A 15,741-nucleotide genomic window follows, 5' to 3' on the forward strand; every position below is an offset into this window, starting at 1 on the left:
TCTCTCTGGCCTAAAAAAGGGGGGGCCTAAAGGGGGGGGTACTGTAGCGTCGGCGTCCCTGCCTCCTGCTAGGCAGGGACGCTGTTCCCCTCACCTCTCCGCTCTGTGCCCGGTGTCTTCCTCCCGCTCTGCTGGCAGCGCGCGCTGCTTCCAGGCCACGGTGCTTAGGGCGCGCGCGCTCCCCTTCTCTTACAGGGGCCGCGCGCGCCGTCCTAAGGAGTCCCCGGCCAATGGCCGGAGGACTTCACCATATATAAGGCACCTCCTCCAAAATGGAGGTGCCCGAGCAATGTTGTTACAAAGCCTTCACTCTGCTTCAGCCCTCAGGTCCCGTTTCCAGTTACCTGCCAGTCACCTGCCAGATTCCTGCCTGTTACCTGCCAGTCACCTGCCAGATTCCTGCCTGTTACCTGCCAGTCACCTGCCAGATTCCTGCCTGTCACCTGCCAGTCACCTGCCAGGTTCCTGCTTGATACCTGCCAGATATCCGTTTACCTGCTTGCAAGCCTGCGGTCCGACGGTCTGCCTTCCGACACCTGTCAGTCTGTCTATGGACCAGCCTGCCCGCTCACCTGGGAGCGCTCGTCTGCTACCTGCCTGCTAGCCTACCTGGAGGCTCCGCCGTCACTTTCCGTGACCACCTGCCTGTCCAGAGACTCTTGTCTGCTCACCTGGGAGCACTCATCTGCTACCTGCCTGCTACCCTACCTGGAGGCTCCGCCGTCACTTGCCGTGACCACCTGCCTGTCCAGAGACTCTTGTCTGCTCACCTGGGAGCGCTCATCTGCTACCTGCCTGCTAGCCTACCTGGAGGCTCCGCCGTCACTTGCCGTGACTACCTGCCTGTCCAGAGACTCTCGCCTGCTCACCTAGGAGCGCTCACCTGCTACCTGCCTGCTAGCCTACCTGGAGGCTCTGCCGTCACTAGCCGTGACCACCTGCCTGTCCAGAGACTGTCCCTGTCACTTGCCGTGAGTACCCGTCCTTCTACCCAGAGACTGTCCCTGTCACTTGCCGTGACTACCTGCCCTTCTACCCAGAGACTGTCCCTGTCACTTGCCGTGACTACCTGCCCTTCTACCCAGAGACTGTCCCTGTCACTTGCTGTGACTACCTGCCCTTCTACCAAGAGACTGTCCCTGTCACTTGCCGTGATTACCTGCCCGTCTTCCCTGGGAGCCACCTGCTTCCTTACAAGGACCGCCCCCTTGTATAGTTGCTCAGAGGTTCCGCCTCCCAGACGCGTTACAGCCACCTTTTGCTTTGATGACTGATTTGCACACTCTTGGCATTCTCTTGATGAGCTTCAAGAGGTAGTCACCGGAAATGGTCTTCCAACAATCTGGAAGGAGTTCCCAGAGATGCTTAGCACTTGTTGGCCCTTTTGCGTTCACTCTGAGGTCCAGCTCACCCCAAACCATCTCAATTGGGATCAGGTCTGGTGACTGTGGAGGCCAGGTCATTTGGCGTAGCACCCCATCACTCTCCTTCTTGGTCAAATAGACCTTACACAGCCTGGAGGTGTGTTTGGGGTTATTGTCCTGTTAAAAAATAAATGATGGTCCAACTAAATGCAAACCGGATGGAATAGCATGCTGCTGCAAGATTCTGTGGTAGCCATGCTGGTTCAGTATGCCTTCAATTTTGAATAAATCCCCAACAGTGTCACCAGCAAAGCACCCCCACACCATCATACCTGCTCCTCCATGCTTCACGGTGGAAACCAGGCATGTAGAGTCCATCCGTTCACCTTTTCTGCGTCGCACAAAGACATGGTGGTTGAAACCAAAGATCTCAAATTTGGACTTATCAGACCAAAGCACAGATTTCCACTGGTCTAATGTCCATTCCTTGTGTTCTTTAGCCCAAACAAGTCTCTTCTGCTTGTTGCCTGTCCTTAGCAGTGGTTTCCTAGCAGCTATTTTACCATGAAGGCCAGCTGCACAAAGTCTCCTCTTAACAGTTGTTGAAGAGATGTGTCTGCTGCTAGAACTCTGTGTGGCATTGACCTGGTCTCTAATCTGAGCTGCTGTTAACCTGCGATTTCTGAGGCTGGTGACGCGGATAATCTTATCCTCAGAAGCAGAGGTGACTCTTGGTCCTCTTTTCCTGGGGCGGTCCTCAAGTGAGCCAGTTTCTTTGTAGTGATTTATGGTTTTTGCAACTGCACTTGGGGACACTTTCAAAGTTTTCCCAATTTTTTGCATTGACTGACCTTCATTTCTTAAAGTAATGATGGCCTCTCGTTTTTCTTTACTTAGCTGCTTTTTTCTTGCCATAATACAAATTCTAACAGTCTATTCAAGAGGACTATCAGCTGTGTATCCACCAGACTTCTGCACAACACAACTGATGGTCCCAACCCCATGTATAAGGCAAGAAATCCCACTTATTAAACCTGACAGGGCACACCTGTGAAGTGAAAACCATTTCCGGTGACTACCTCTTGAAGCTCATCAAGAGAATGCAAAGCGTGTGCAAAGCAGTCATCAAACAAAAAAGTGGCTACTTTGAAGAACCTAGAATATAAGACATATTTTCAGTTGTTTCACACTTTTTTGTTAAGTATATAATTCCACATGTGTTAATTCATAGTTTCGATGCCTTCAGTGTGAATGTACAATTTTCAAAGTCATGAAAATACAGAAAAATCTTTAAATGAGAAGGTGTGTCCAAACTTTTGGTCTGTACTGTATATAGATACCATATATTTTGCACCATTAATTTTGTTGTAAATACATATATATAGAAGTATTTAAGGTCATCACAGAGGAGATATGTATCATCAACTTTTAAACAGTTGGTGATGGAAACCCATATTTGTAACTACAGTGTCCAAGATGCTGAGAGACTTATTTGTCTTTTCACTGGGCTGGGTTTTTTGTGAACAGCTGAAGAGATGGGTGGGACGGCTGTTCACCATATCTCCTCCTCTGGCTCTAATTCATGTGGATAGAGACATCGCTACATAGATATATATTCATATATATCTCTATTTATATCTTAAAAAATTGTAGATTTTAGACATATATTATACATAGATATATGATAGATATTATATACTTTAAATAATTCTATATTTTTAGTACATACAGTACATACATCATAGCTAAACACATACATATATATGTTTGTTAATGTTGTTATATATATATATGCAAATTGCCTCTTCAGAGAAAAAGAGGACTTGTACTCTATAGCGCCACCTATTGGAAGCAGCAATCCTACAAGTCACAATTAACCCTTTAACGAGTCGTGCAATATGACTTAGGATAAAAGCCAAATCAGAATCTCAATTTGCAGACACGGCGTTTCGGGCTGTTGGCCCTCGTCAGTGCAAAGTATGAGAAGTGATTTGGCTGGTGAGAGGCTCTGGACTGAGGTCTTTTTCTCTGAAGAGGCAATTTGCATATTCAATTTCCCAGAGAAGCATTGCATGGCGAATAAGCCTCCTTACCTTGACGTGCCAGAGCCGGTGTGTCACTCTCCATAAGGAGAAACGCTACCCCTTAGACATATCATATATATAGATTGAGGAGACATTATAGATACATACTTACATAGTTTCACCATATATACATAAATTATATATTTATATCATATAATAATATTGATTCATTTATATAGCACTATTAATTCCATAGTGCTTTACATACATTTGCAGCACTGTCCCCATTGGGGCTCACAATCTAAACATCCTATCAGTATATCTTTCAGGTTTCATAGTTCCATCTATCTATCTAATACATAAAATAGAATCTAATAACATTTCTATGGATTGTCTTTCTGTTCCTATGATGTAAAGTATGAAGCTTTGCCATTATTTGTGACATGATAATAAATTGGATCCTTTCACTTCCTTTCTGTTTTTTTGCTCCACCTTGGAAACGGACAATCACACACACATCAAACTACACAAAACAATGGACCACATCCAATTATAGTCACAACAGCTTCCAAGAGACCATATAGTGTAAACCCGCACACAGGGAGACACCACATAGTGACCATCACTCAAGAAACACAACACCAGATCCCAAAATACAGCACCCAACAAGGAAGAGACAGTGCACAGGTGTGAACGACGTCAAATGATGCCACAAATACAACACACAAATGCGGAAGGATGATATAGAACAGGGATGATGGAAAGCGCAAATGGTGTGACACATGGCCACTGCTCCTGTTAGCACCACTAAGGGCACACAGAGGTTCATTTCACCGCACTCCCCATGCAATAGCATCGGGCCTATTTCTAGTATATATATAATGCAAAATCAGATAAGAGGCAACGAAAATGAATTCTTGCAGCCGACTATAGATTATATTCTAAGCATCCTGTTTCTCCAAAGAAATGATTAGTGTCTCTACACATCTCAGAGTCAGTTGTTTCTGACCGCAAAGAGAACATCTGTCTACTTTCCACTCATTCTAGGACCTTTCAGTAAAGCTATATATATATACTATATATACTGTATATATATATATATACACACACATATATATACACACATTATATAGTTATTACAAAAATTATTATAACATTCCCCCCTTTTGTAAATGTCAGTATCACATCTCTGTACCCATCAGGGCTTTTGTTCTCTTATTACGGTTTTCACAGGACCCATCGGATTTCAGAGTCTTGGTTATTTTCGGGGAAGGTATAATGTTCAGAATCATTATCATCAGGTTCCATAGTCTCCATTCCTCCATACATAGTCTTTGTTATGGCAGAGTCAATAAGTCTTTGTGCGAGTCCTCTAATGCACAGTATAGCACAACAGCCACAAACAGGGAGGACACTGGCCACAATGGCCAGAGACATCAGCGCGGAAGTGACCTGGCCAGACCATTTCCCAAACCATCCTTCAATCCAGGAAGAAAAATTGTCAACATATCCAGAGTTCTCAGCCAGTTTATTAGATAGGGCAGTCAGTCCATCAAGGGCATTGGTGATGCTACCATCAGGAGCTGTAGTATTATTAGGGATGAAATTGCAACAAAATCCTCCAACATACTACATACATCTTCTCTTTCTGCTAAGAGGATGTCTAATGCCATTCTGTTCTGCCAAGCCATGAGGGAAGTTGGTCCTAGCTGCTCAGCTATCCCTTTAGCTGCACCTCGAGTGTAATTAACAAATCTCTGTTGGTTGTAGTATATGTAGTTTATCCAGTCTACATTTTTATTTATTGTCACCCACCATATGATGGACTCCCACCCAGCTGCTACCTGGTTCCTAGCCTTGTATTCGTTGGGCACTCCTCTGGGAACTCCAATGTCATCTATGTATACACTAAAATCTAAGGATTCTCGGGGGGGTGTCACGCTTCTGTCTACTCCCACCACATACCTTTGACCATGTTCCTGTTGACAATAGGTGGAAGGGCATGACTAGCTGGATAACCGCACAATCCCTTTTAGAACCATACGGCAATCTGGCTGGTATTCTTTTGTCACCACATGACCACCATATGTCTTCTCTCAGGGTGGTCCGTTTTGACCATATGACTGAGTAGTTGGTGTTGTGGGAAACATTGATTAGTTCTCTACAAAAGTCGTCCTGGAGTTCGTCATGTCCGTTCCCAGGAAGACTGAAACAAGTATAGTTACCAGGATAAGCAATCACCTGTTGTTGGATATCTGTTTTTTTTAAGTGGGGGAAATAAAAGTGATAATGTTTTGCATTTTCTTTCCTTATCTGAGGGGACAGGAAGTTTTCCATATAGTTTAATTATGTACTGTAACCCTTCTGGGTCCTCCTGATCATGTAGGGGAAAAGGGACAGTACCTAGCTGTGGTCTGGCTGTTGCTCAAGCTACACAGTTTAGTTTGTTAAGGCTTTTTGCAGTATATCTAAGCAATTCTAACCATTCATTTTTCTCCTCATAGATTGTCTCTAGAGCTAGTTTATCTTCATAGATTAAGTTAGTGAACCCAACTGTGGGACCCATGGACTCCATTATGGTTCTTTCTGACATACTTTCCTTGGGGCGTGTTTTGGTATTATTCTGAACTTCTATGTAGAAATGTCCTATTGGGTCTGTTCCTGATGCATCAGATCCAATACCATATAACCTTTGGTCTCTCATCTTAGTTTTTTTTTAAGATTAATACTAATTTTGCTACAATCATCCTTTTTTGTGCAACGGGAAGTTTATTGTTTCCTAATGAGGAACCTGGATTTCAAATCTGTGTGGCCATAAATTTTATACCCATAGTCTTGGTTGTCCATCCAGCAAGGGACTAACTAGTAAACATTCGGACTCCCCTGCTATTTTGGTTTATAACACAAACATATTTTTCTGACCCAGTTAGTTTGGCAGCTTGTTCTCCATCTTCACGTCCTTTATATAACAGGCAGAAGTCCATCAAAAAGGTGACCGTCTGACCTACTTCAAAAGTGAGATTTAAATTATTAAATCCAAAACCTCTCCAACCCTCTGGACTTTCCCACCCTGCTGGATCTATTACCTTCCAATTTCCCATAACCATGTGTAGGATTCCCAAAATAACTGTCCCTAGTACATCTTTTTTTTCTTCTACTGCCTACCCTGTCTCCGTCCACCGGGAAAAGGGAAGTGGGTGTCTTCACCGGTTTGAGATGAATTCTCCCTTTTGGAGAACCCCCCTTTGTAGCCGGGTTTATGCTTCAGGAGACTGGGTTTGTTCCCTGCCTAACTTTCCCTAGACTTCCGTCAACCCTTTTAATAGTGGGACAGATGTATCCGTGATGTACGTTCAGCAATTTTGACAGCAGTGGGAGTGGTCAATAGGACTTGGTAAGGACCTTCCCACTTAGGCTGGTGTCAGTGTTTCTTCTTTATCACCTTCACAAGGACCCAGTCAGCACGTTTCACAACCTCAGGTTTCGGTAGCAGTTCTTCTGAGAAAAAATTAGGGGTAGAGACTTATTTGAGTGTTGTTATCTTAGCCAATTATTCTGCTAATGTACAGTCTGATTCCACATCTATTCTCTTGAAGGGTTTTCGCTGAGGTAACAGAAAGTAAGGTAACCAAATGTGTTGGAATAGGTGTAGGATCGGAGCAAAACCTTCAGTACAGTCAACATTGTCCCACCTGAGTGTATCATGACATGGGGTCTATTTATCCGGAAACAGAGAGACAACTTAACCCAGAGTTAGGTGATTTGGGTTCCAGTATCATCTCTATGCTGACGACACCCAATTATACACTTCTTCCCCTGACATCATCCCTACCCTAATACAAAATACCCATGATTGTTTGTCTGCTGTGTCTAACATAATGTCCTCCCTCTATCTTAAACTGAATCTCTCCAAAACTGAACTTCTGGTGTTTTCCCCCTCTACTAACCTAACTCTACCTAACATCGAAATTACCTTGGAGGGTTCAACCATAACTCTCAAGCAGCATGCCCGCTGCCTTGGGGTCATATTCAACACTAACCTCTCCTTTACTCCCTATATCCGATCACTCACTCGCTCTTGTCACCTGCATCTTAAAAACATCTCCAGAATCCGATCTTTTCTCACTTTTGAAACTGTTAAAACTCTTACTGTCGCTCTTATTCACTCTCATCTGGACTACTGCAACTCTCTTCTGATCGGTCTCCCTCTTACCAAAATTTCCCCTCTCCAATCTGTCCTGAATGCGGCAGCCAGGGTCGTATTTCTGTCCAGCCGCTTCACTGATGCCTCCACCTTGTGCCAGTCATTACACTGGTTACCCATTCGCTACAGGGTCCACTATAAACTCATTGCTCTCACCCACAAAGCTCTCCACAGTTCTGCACCACCTTATATCAACTCTCTCATCTCAGTCTATCGTCCTACACGTGCTCTCCGTTCCACAAATGACCTAAGACTAACATCCCCCATAATCCGAACCTAGCACCTCCGTCTCCAAGACTTCTCTCGTGCTGCGCCAGTTCTCTGGAATGCTGTAACCCAGACGATCCGATTGATGCCTAGCCCTGATGTCTTCAAGCACGCCTTAAAATGTGACTCCGCAGCTCCAGGCGTATTCTACTTCAACACTTACGACAGACAATGTTTCCAATAATGGACAAGAAAGCAGGTGAGACAAAACTTTGAGTAGTTAGTAAAGTCGCATGCTGTAAATACTTTATGATCTTTACCATCTCTCCTGTGCTATGGCTCAATACTGCAGCATATCTAAAGAGGTTACTGGGCAATATATATTTGTTTTCTGCAGATACATATACGCCATCTTTGAAGATAGCACCTTTTATTACCCATGTAGTTTGTTCAGATTTTGGGGATGCTTGTTGCATCTCTTTGAGGATTTGTAGGTCAATAAGACTAGTCTCATGTAATGTCAGTATGTTGCGGTGGCTGCTTGTGTTGATAGGTGTTTCGGAGGGCTTTGGCCATCAGGACTTTATCCTGAGTTACTACTGCATATTCTGTGGCATTTGTGCCATCTGGGTTATTTTTTGTCTGTCAGGGCATTCTCGAAGAAAATGCCCAATCTTCCTGCAATGCCAACCAGATGTTTTGTGGCCCACTCCCCTACCTCTTCCTCTACCTCTCCCCTACCTCTGTAACCCTGTTCTTCATTCAAGTCTTTCTGTGTGAGGACAATATCACACCCATCCTGTATTACTAACACCAGTCCCATTTTATCCTTCTTTTTGTCTTTATAATAGTTTTCTGCATGTCGGCCATTTTCTCTCTTTCAGGCTTCACACAACCATATATTTGCACTTGTAAGTCCAGACTTTTTTAATTTCTCACTGCACTTTCCTATTTCTTCCACCAAATTTTCACATTTCATTAAACTAAGTTTATCATCAAATCCAAACCTTTTCTACCATCTGTCCCCATACTTTGCACATTCTGGGTGTATTTTATGGATATACTTCACATCGCCTTCCAGTGGTCCATTCTTTTGATAACACCATAAACATTCACATTCATGACCCTTACCTGAGACATCTCCCATGTTTAGAGTAAAACCCTTTGTAAGGACGTCTAATTTGACTATGGCCGTACATTGTTCAGGCTGATCTATATTAAGAGGACTATTATCTTTTGGATAATATAATTTTCCTTCTTCGATTTCACATATTTTCAGGTGTTTCACACTTTTTTGTTAAGTATATAATTCCACATGTGTTAATTCATAGTTTTGATGGCTTCAGTGTGAATGTACAATTTTCATAGTCATGAAAATACAGAAAAATCTTTAAATGAGAAGGTGTGTCCAAACTTTTGGTCTGTACTGTATGTGCACACGTTAAGCACTTTCTGCAGACATTTCTGCACCAAAAACGTCTTGTGGCAGGAAAAACACAACATAACATAAATTCGCACACTTTTACCGTATTTTTTACTTGCATTTCCCCCCCCATGCATCTGATGAAAATCGCTGAATGGATTGACAGGCTGCAAATATAAAACTGCTTCTAATCTGCGAGGAAAAAAGAAGCAGCGTGTGCACGAGGCATCAGGAATCTCATTCACTTTGTTGGTAGGAGGAAATGCTGCAACAAATACTTAAATATGCCCAAACCCAAAGCTCTAATCTCTCGGGCTCCAGAGTGCAGAAGCAGTTAACCCCTTCCTGACAGGGCCAATTTCTGTTTTTGAACTTTAGTTTTTTCCTCCCCTTCTTCCCACAGCCATAACTTTTTTACTTTTCTGTCCACATAGACATATGAGGGCTTGTTTTTTGGGGGACGAATTGTAATTTTGATTGACACCATTGATTTTACCACTTTGTACTGGAAAACAGGAAACAAAAATTCCAAGTTCGGTGAAATTGAGAAATACACGCAATCTGACATAGTTTCTTGGAAATTATTTTTACAGTGTACATTTTGTGGTAAAAATGACCTTGCAGTGTGATTCTGCTCATCGGAACGATTACACCGATACCAAACAAGTCCAGTTCTTTCATTATTTTACCGGTGAAAATAAATCAGAAGTTTGAAATAAAACCATTTTTGGGTTGTCGCCATTTTCCGAGACCCGTAACGTTTCTATATTTTTATTGATACCATTTTGGAATGGATATGACATTTTCATCACTTGTTACAGCATTTTTAGGGGTATTGCAGAAAATAATGTCATTTTGGCGTTTTTGAATATTTTTCTGTTTTATGGTGTTTGCGAATCGTGTTGCTTGTGGTTTTATTTTGATAGATCAGACTTTTCTGAATGCAGCGATATCTCATATGTGTATTTTTTAAATTTTTTAATATCTTTATTTTTAATGCAGGAAAATGGGGGCGATTGGAACTTTTATGTTTTTTTTTAAATATCTTTGAAAACTTTTTAAAATAGCTTTTAACTTATAGCTTGTGCTATATACAGCGATGCCACAGTATTGCTGCAGTTAGTGAAAATCACGGTCTCCTTTGAAGCACGGCTATAGTCAAGAATTCAAGGGAGGTCCGTAATGGAGCACTGTGTTGTGCCATTATACAGTATGGAGCACTATGTGAGGCCCATTATACAGTATGGAGCACTATGCGAGACCATTATTCTGTATGGAGGACTATGTGGGGCCATTATACTGTATGGAGCACTATGTGGGGCCCATTATACTGTATGGAGGACTATGTGGGGCCATTATACTGTATGGAGGACTATCTGAGGCCCATTATACTGTATGGAGGACTATGTGGGGCCATTATACTGTATGGAGGACTATGTGAGGCCATTATACTGTATGGAGGACTATGTGAGACCATTATTCTGTATGGAGCACTATGTGTGGTCCATTATACAGTATGGAGCACTATGCGAAGCCATTATACTGTATGGAAGACTATGCGAGGCCGTTATACTGTATGGAGGACTATGCGGGGCCCATTACACAGTATGGAGGACTATGTGGGGCCATTATACTGTAGGAGGACTATGCGGGGCCATTATGCTGTATGGAGGATGATGTAAGGCCATTATACTGTATGGAGGACTATGCGGGGCCCATTATACTCTATGGAGGACTATGTGAGGCACATTATACAGTATGGAGCACTGTGTGAGACCATTATACTGTATGGAGGACTATATGGGGCCATTATACTGTATGGAGGACTATGTGGGTCCATTATACTGTATGGAGGACTATGCGGAGCCCATTATACTGTATGGAGGACTATGTGAGGCCCATTATACAGTATGGAGCACTATGTGAGACCATTATACTGTATGGAGGACTATGTGTGGTCCATTATACTGTATGGAGGACTATTCGAGGCCATTATACTGTATGGAGGACTATGCGAGGCCAATATACTGTATGGAGGACTATGCGGGGCCATTATACTGTATGGAGGACTATGTGGGGCTATTATACTGTATGGGAGATGACACGCTCAGGGGATTGGGGGAGGGACGACTCGGTACCCGGGCCTTAGCTGTTGTTTGCCTGACCTTGGGGGGGGGGGATGTCGCGGTGGTCGGCTCCCGGGCCCGTACCCTGGGGTCACTCTTTAAAAAGGGAAAAAGAAGGTGGGGGGTTTGTGTGGGAAAAAGGGGAATGTTCGTTACGCCACCTGTAGTTTCTGGTGAGGATCACTAGCGCTCCGGCAGTCCTCTGAGGCCGGTGTTCAGGCAACTTAGCTAGTGCAGCTCCCCACAGGTGGAGCAGGGCCTCAGGGCAGCGTAGAGAAGAGAGAGTGAAGTAAAACGTTGGCGGGTGCAGGGCCGCGGAGGAAAGAGCAGACAGAGACAGTAGTTGCAGTCATCCAAGTCTTTACTCACAGATTTGATCGTTCAGCTCAGAGTTTCTCTCTGCTGTCACATGGCGAGCTGCGGCCGCCAGGGTGGGGCTCAGCACACTCCAGGTAGTTCAGGAGCACTTGACAGGACCCCCGCTCTAGTGTGTCCCTCTCTTCTCCTACTTCTCCTTCTCTCTCCTTCTCCCCACTGAGTCCCGTACGGGTACTGCAATGTCCTTTTTGGGTAACTTGAAGCTCCCGGACCGACTGGGTGCCCTTTTTGGTGACTTGTGGTGAGAACGTGGTGTAAGGCCGGGTCCCTCTGGATAAACTCAGATTAGGGAATACAGGTGGCGACTCCGTCCGTATCCCCCTGGGATCCACATAACCCTCCAGACTTTTCCGACAGAGACGTGAAGTGCAAAGTCAGAAAATCGGGGACCGGTACCCCCTCTTGCGGCAGGGTCTCTCTGGCTGGGCCAGAATGAGGTATGCAGGTGGCGACTCCGCTCCGTCCGCACCCGCTGAGATCCTTTCGCCTGTGGAGCTTGTCTCCTCTGCTCCCCTCCTAGGCCTTCTTAGTTGGACCCTGACCGGGGACAGAGCCAGTTATAACTCTGCCCCGACCCCCCCGTCTCGAGGCCTGAGACTGGGAACCGTGGACCCTCAGCCAGCCGCAGCCTTGTGCTGACTTGCCGACCGAAAGACCCACGAACAAAGACCTTGTTGCTAAAATGGCCTCTGATTATATATGATTCTAGTTAAGTGCTGTAGATTAATGCTTCCTCCACCCTCACTCACTACTTGGTTCCCCCTAATCTTTGGTTCCCCCCAACTCCTCCATTCAGGCCCGGGGCAGCACTATAGTGCATTAGGCCCCCTTCAGAACTGGAGTGGTGTAGTGTTGAGTGTGTGGTTGGAGTCCTGTGCAGTACTCCATCCTTACCTAAGAGAGGAGATACCACACCTCATTCTGAGGTGCAGTACCCCTGTGGCGACTGAACCCTCAGGGGCGCAACAAAAGCAATGTAGGGCCCTGTTATACTGTATGGAGGATTATGTGGGGCCCATTATACTATATGGAGAACTATGTGGGGCTCATTATTCTGTATGGAGCACTGTGTGGCCATTATACTGTATGGAAAGCAATGTAGGGCCCTGTTATACTGTATGGAGCACTGTGTGGGGCCCATTATACTGTATGGAGCACTGTGTGGGGCCATTATACTGTATGGAGCACTATGTGGGGCCAGTATACTGTATGGAGCACTATGTGGGGCCCATTATACTGTATGGAGCACTATGTGGGGCCCATTATACTGTATGGAGCACTATGTGGGGCCCATTATACTGTAGAGAGCACTATGTGGAGCCCATTATACTGTATGGAGCACTATGTGGGGCCCATTATACTGTATGGAGCACTATGTGGGGCTCATTATACTGTATGGAGGACTATGTGGGGCCCATTATACTGTATGGAACACTGTGTGGGGCCCATTATACTGTATGGAGCACTATGTGGGGCCATTATACTGTATGGAAAGCAATGTAGGGCCCTGTTATACTCTATGGAGCACTGTGTGGGGCCATTATACTGTATGGAGGATTATGTGGGGCCATTATACTGAATGGAGGACTATGCGAGGCCATTATCCTGTATGGAGTACTATGTGGGGCCCATTATTCTGTATGAAGGGCTATGTGAGACCATTGTACTGTATGGAGGATTATATGGGGCCATTATACTGTATGTAGGACTATGTGGGCCATTATACTGTATGGAGGACTATGTGGGGCCATTATACTGTATGGAGGACTATGTGGGGCCATTATACTGTATGGAGGACTATGTAGGGCCATTATACTGTATGGAGGACTATGTGGGGCCATTATACTGTATGGAGGACTATGCGGGGCCATTATACTGTATGGAGGACTATGTGGGGCCATTATTCTGCATGGAGGACTATGTGGGGCCATTATACTGTATGGAGGATTATGTGGGACCCATTATACTGTATGGAGGATTATGTGGGGCCCATTTTACTGTATGGAGCACTATGTGGGGCTCATTATTCTGTATGTAGCATTGTGTGGCCATTATACTGTTTATAATAAGCAATGTAAGGCCCTGTTATTGTGACGATCTAGCCCTCCCTGGGAAGGTGAACTCGGACGGCGGACCTGTAGTTGTGGGGGTTGTCATCGTGGCCTCGGTCTGGTCCGTGCCCAGGGCTGTCACATAAAAAATTATGGGCTTCTGGATGAGTGGTTGTTCGACTACGCCACCTGCGGTTTTTGGTGAGGGTCACCAGCGCTGCAGCCGTCCTCTGAGGCCGGTGTTCAGACAGCTCGGATGGTACGGCTCCCCACAGGTGGAGCAAGGCCTCAGGGCAGCATAAAGAGATAGAGAGCATGGAATAGAGCGTTGGCGGGTTCAGAGCTGTGGAGTAAGGAACAGACAGAGACAAAGGTTGAAGTCATCCAAGTCTTTACTCACAGGTGTAGTGGTTCAGCTCAGAGCTTCTCTCTGCTGTCACACGGCGTGTTGCGGCCACCATGATGGGGTTCAGCACACTCCAAGTGCTTCAGGTGCACTTGACAGGACCCCAAGCTCTAGTGTGTTCATCTCTTCTCTTACTTCTCCTTCTCCCTCCTTGTGTCCCCCACTGAGTTCCGTACGGGTACTGCGATGTCCTTTACGGGTGGCGTGTAGCCCCCGGACCGACTGGGTGCCCTTATTGGTGACTGGTGGTGAGAACTTGGTGTAAGGCCAGGTCCCTCTGGAAAAACGCAAATTAGATTATACAGGTGGCGACTCCGCTCCGTCCATATCCCCCTGGGATCCACATAAACCTCTGGACTTTTCTGACAGAGACATGAAGAGCAAGGTCAGATAATCGGGGACCGGTACCCCCTCTTGCGGCAGGGTCTCTCTGACTAGGCCAGAATGAGGCATGCAGGTGGCGACTCCGCTCTGTCCACACACCCCGAGATCCTTTCGCCTCTGGAGCCTATCTCCTCTGTTCACCTCCTGGGCCTTCTTGAGTGGACTAAGACTGGGAACAGAGCTGGCTATAACTCAACTCTGCCCCAATCCCCAGTCTCGAAGCCTGAGACCGGGAATCACAGAATCCTAGAACAGCTGTTTATATATGATTCTATTAAGGTGTGTTATAAAGTGCTTCCTCCACCCTCACTCACTACTTGGTTCCCCCTTACTTTGGTTCCCCTCCATTCAGACCCAGGGCTGCACTATGGTGCTTTAGATCCCCGTCCTGAAATGGAGTGGTGTAGTGTTGAGTGCGTGGCAGGGGTCCTGTGTAGTACTCCACCCTTACCTTGGAGAGGAGATACCACACCTCGGTCTGAGGTGCAGTACCCCTGTTGCTACTGAACCCTGAGGGGCGCCAAATTCCCCCCCAGTGAAACACAGCATGTCCGCGGGCTGCAATAGAGTAAATACATGGTATATTTCAGACTTCAAAAATTTTTAAATGCTTTTGTAAACAACAGAAACAATCTTCCCATTATGGGAGGCATTTTTCTTAAACGTTGCAGATTAAATATATATTAAGACATTATATAAATATAGAAAAACAGTAGAAATTCTTGTGCAAGTGCAGGCTCAGCAGCATGAGGGACCTGTCCAAAGAAAACCCTCCACGCAGGGCCTGGGGTGGCCGCAGGGCATGGCGATCCTGAGTTGGACCTCCAATGGTGCCACCCAGACAGGTTTTTGTTCTGAGGTCTGTTGTTGCACATATAAAACCAATAGGGAGCACCTGAATAGGTGCAAACTATTTACAATACAGTCTGTTGACTGCTCACCGTCCGCTGGCATAATGTCTTTTCAAAATGAACGGCAACAAGGAGAACAAAAAAAAAAACAATAACAAGGAAGTTCACCCGCCGGGGCCGCATTACAGGTGGTATCCCCACCGGGGGTACGGCTCATGCTTTCCCACTGATCCTGACCGGTCACTTGTGGGAATGCGCGGAGAGACGTCTTCCTTAAACACCCGGCGTACCTCCAGGGCGTACCACCCGCGCACCCCGTGGTG

Source organism: Phyllobates terribilis, unplaced genomic scaffold (assembly GCF_046119375.1).
Source record: "Phyllobates terribilis strain yellow unplaced genomic scaffold, ASM4611937v1 Scaffold_116__1_contigs__length_5312468, whole genome shotgun sequence".
Lineage (NCBI taxonomy): Eukaryota > Metazoa > Chordata > Amphibia > Anura > Dendrobatidae > Phyllobates > Phyllobates terribilis.